The sequence below is a fragment of the Athene noctua genome, unplaced genomic scaffold (genome assembly GCF_965140245.1).
Source record: "Athene noctua unplaced genomic scaffold, bAthNoc1.hap1.1 HAP1_HAP1_scaffold_170, whole genome shotgun sequence".
Taxonomy (NCBI): Eukaryota; Metazoa; Chordata; class Aves; order Strigiformes; family Strigidae; genus Athene; species Athene noctua.
Genome location: NW_027437641.1, coordinates 190,279 through 194,292, shown reverse-complemented (window position 1 = coordinate 194,292; position 4,014 = coordinate 190,279).

Genomic DNA, 4,014 nt, shown 5'->3' with positions numbered 1-4,014 from the left:
GAGGCGAGCCGAGTCCAGAGCCGAACCCAGATCCGAGCCCCGAACACAGCCTAGAGCCGAGCCCAGAGCCGAACCCAGATCCGAGGCCCGAGCCCAGCCTAGAGCCGAGCGGAGTCCAGAGCCGAGGCCAGAGTCGGGCGCGATCTGAGCCTCGAGCCGAGCCAAGAGCAGAGCCGATCCGTGAGCCTAGCCCAAAGCCGAGAGCAGACAAGCCCAGAGCCGAGCCTCGAGCCCAGCCTAGAGCCGAGTCCAGAGCCGAGCCCAGAGCCGAGCCTCGAGCAGAGCCCCGAGCCCAGCCGAGCACAGAGCCCAGAGCCGAGCCTCGAGACGAGCCCCGAGACAATCCCCAAGCCCAGCCTAGAGCCGAGGCGAGCCGAGTCCAGAACCGAACCGTGATCCGAGCCCCGAGCCCAGCCTAGAGCCGAGCCGAGTCCACAGCCGAGCCCAGAGTCGGGCGCGAGCTGAGCCTCGAGCCGAGCCAAGAGCAGAGCCGATCATTGAGCCCAGCCCAAAGCCGAGAGCAGACAAGTCCAGAGCCGAGCCTCGAGCCCAGCCTAGAGCCGAGTGCAGAGCCGAGCCCACAGCCGAGCCTCGAGACGAGCCCCGAGACAATCCCCAAGCCCAGCCTAGAGCCGAGCAGAGCCGAGTCCAGAGCCGAACCCAGATCCGAGCCCCGAACCCAGCCTAGAGACGAGCCCAGAGCCGAACCCAGATCCGAGCCCCGAGCCCAGCCTAGAGCCGAGCCGAGTACAGAGCCGAGCCCAGAGTCGGGCGCGATCTGAGCCTCGAGACGAGCCAAGAGCAGAGCCGATCCCTGAGCCTAGCCCAAAGCCGAGAGCAGACAAGCCCAGAGCCGAGCCTCGAGCCCAGCCTAGAGCCGAGTCCAGAGCCGAGTCCAGAGCCGAGCCCAGAGCCGAGCCTCGAGCCGAGTCCCGAGCCCAGCCGAGCCCAGAGCCCAGAGGTGACCCTCTAGACGAGCCCCGAGACAATCCCCAAGCCCAGCGTAGAGCCGAGGCGAGCCGAGTCCAGAGCCGAACCGTGATCCGAGCCCCGAGCCCAGCCTAGAGCCGAGCCGAGTCCAGAGCCGAGCCTAGAGTCGGGCGCGAGCTGAGCCTCGAGCCGAGCCAAGAGCAGAGCCGATCATTGAGCCCAGCCCAAAGCCGAGAGCAGACAAGTCCAGAGCCGAGCCTCGAGCCCAGCCTAGAGCCGAGTGCAGAGCCGAGCCCAGAGCCGAGCCTCGAGACGAGCCCCGAGACAATCCCCAAGCCCAGCCTAGAGCCGAGCAGAGCCGAGTCCAGAGCCGAACCCAGATCCGAGCCCCGAGCCCAGCCTAGAGCCGAGCCGAGCCCAGAGCCGAGCCCATAGTCGGGCGAGATCTGAGCATCGAGACGAGCCAAGAGCAGAGCCGATCCCTGAGACTAGCCCAAAGCCGAGAGCAGACAAGCCCAGAGCCGAGCCTCCAGCCTAGCCTAGAGCCGAGTCCAGAGCCGAGCCCAGAGCCGAGCCTCTAGCCGAGCCCCGAGCCCAGCCGAGCACAGAGCCCAGAGCCGAGCCTCGAGACGAGCCCCGAGACAATCCCCAAGCCCAGCCTAGAGCCGAGGCGAGCCGAGTCCAGAGCCGAACCCAGAACCGAGCCCCGAACACTGCCTAGAGCCGAGCCCAGAGCCGAACCCAGATCCGAGCCCCGAGCCCAGCCTACAGCCGAGCCGAGTACAGAGCCGAGCCCAGAGTCGGGCGCGATCTGAGCCTCGAGACGAGCCAAGAGCAGAGCCGATCCCTGAGACTAGCCCAAAGCCGAGAGCAGACAAGCCCAGAGCCGAGCCTCGAGCCCAGTCTAAAGACGAGTCCAGAGCCGAACCCAGATCCGAGCCCCGAGCCGAGCACCGAGCCCAGCCGAGCCCAGAGCCCAGAGCCGAGCGTCGAGACGGGCCCCGAGAATATCCCCAAGCCCAGCGTAGAGCCGAGGCGAGCCGAGTCCAGAGCCGAACACAGATCCGAGCCCCGAGCCCAGCCTAGAGCCGAGCCGAGTCCAGAACCGAGCCCAGAGTCGGGCGCGATCTGAGCCTCGAGACGAGCCAAGAGCAGATCCGATCCCTGAGCCCAGCCCAAAGCCGAGAGCAGACAAGCCCAGAGCCGAGCCTCGAGCCCAGCTTAGAGCCGAGCCCAGAGCCGAGCCCAGAGCCGAGCCTCGAGCCGAGCCCCGAGCCCAGCCGAGCCCAGAGCCCAGCCTAGAGCCGAGCCCTGAGCCGAGCCTCGAGCCGAGCCCCGAGCCCAGCCGAGCACAGAGCCCAGAGCCGAGACTCGAGACGGGCCCCGAGAATATCCCCAAGCCCAGTCAGGCGCCGAGCCGAGCCGAGGCCAGATCCGAACCCAGATCCGAGCCCCGAGCCCAGCCTAGAGCCGAGCCGATCCCAGAGCCCAGCCTAGAGCCGAGACACGAGACGAGCCCCAAGCCCAGCCGAGCACAGAGCCCAGAGCCGAGCCTCGAGACGAGCCCCGAGACAATCCCCAAGTCCAGCCTAGAGCCGAGGCGAGCCGAGTCAAGAGCCGAACCCAGATCAGAGCCCCGAGCCCAGCCTAGAGCCGAGCCGAGCGCAGAGCCCAGCATAGAGTCGAGCCCCGAGACCAGCCGAACCCCGATTCCATAGGCGAGCCTCGAGACGAGCCCCGAGACAATCCCCAAGCCCAGCCTAGTGCCGAGGCGAGCCGAGTCCAGAGCCGTACCCAGATCCGAGCCCCGAGCCCAGCCTAGAGCCGAGCCGAGCGCAGAGCCCAGCATAGAGCCGAGCCTCGAGCCGAGCCCCGAGCCCAGCCGAGCACAGAGCCCAGAGCCGAGCCACGAGACGAGCCCCGAGACAATTCCCAAGCCCAGCCTAGAGCCGAGGCGAGCCGAGTCCACAGCCGAACCCAGATCCGAGCCCCGAGCCCAGCCTAGAGCCGAGCCGAGCCCAGAGCCCAGCCTAGTGCCGAGCCGAGTCCAGAGCCGAGCCCAGAGTCGGGCGCGAGCTGAGCCTCGAGCCGAGCCAAGAGCAGAGCCGATCATTGAGCCCAGCCCAAAGCCGAGAGCAGACAAGTCCAGAGCCGAGCCTCGAGCCCAGCCTAGAGCCGAGTCCAGAGCCGAGCCCAGAGCCGAGCCTCGAGACGAGCCCCGAGACTATCCCTAAGCCCAGCCTAGAGCCGAGGCGAGCCGAGTCCAGAGCCGAACCCAGATCCGAGCCCCGAGCCCCGCCTAGAGACGAGCCGAGCCCAGAGCCGAGCCCAGAGTCGGGCGAGATCTGAGCATCGAGACGAGCCAAGAGCAGAGCCGATCCCTGAGACTAGCCCAAAGCCGAGAGCAGACAAGCCCAGAGCCGAGCCTCGAGCCTAGCCTAGAGCCGAGTCCAGAGCCGAGCCCAGAGCCGAGCCTCGAGCCGAGCCCCGAGCACAGCCGAGCCCAGAGCCCAGAGCCGAGCGTCGAGACGGGCCCCGAGAATATCCCCAAGCCCAGCCTAGAGCCGAGGCGAGCCGAGTCCAGAGCCGAACCCAGATCCGAGCCCCGAGCCCAGCCTAGAGCCGAGCCCAGAGCCGAACCCAGATCCGAGCCCCGAGCCCAGCCTAGAGCCGAGGCGAGCCGAGTCCAGAGCCGAACCCAGATCCGAGCCCCGAACAGAGCCTAGAGCCGAGCCCAGAGCCGAACCCAGATCCGAGCCCCGAGCCCAGCCTAGAGCCGAGCCGAGTCCAGAGCCGAGCCCAGAGTCGGGCGCGAGCTGAGCTTCGAGCCGAGCCAAGAGCAGAGCCGATCATTGAGCCCAGCCCAAAGCCGAGAGCAGACAAGTCCAGAGCCGAGCCTCGAGCCCAGCCTAGAGCCGAGTGCAGAGCCGAGCCCAGAGCCGAGCCTCGAGACGAGCCCCGAGACAATCCCCAAGCCCAGCCTAGAGCCGAGGCGAGCCGAGTCCAGAGCCGAACCCAGATCCGAGCCCCGAGCCCAGCCTAGAGCCGAGCCGAGCCCAGAGCCGAGGCCAGAGTCGGGCGCGA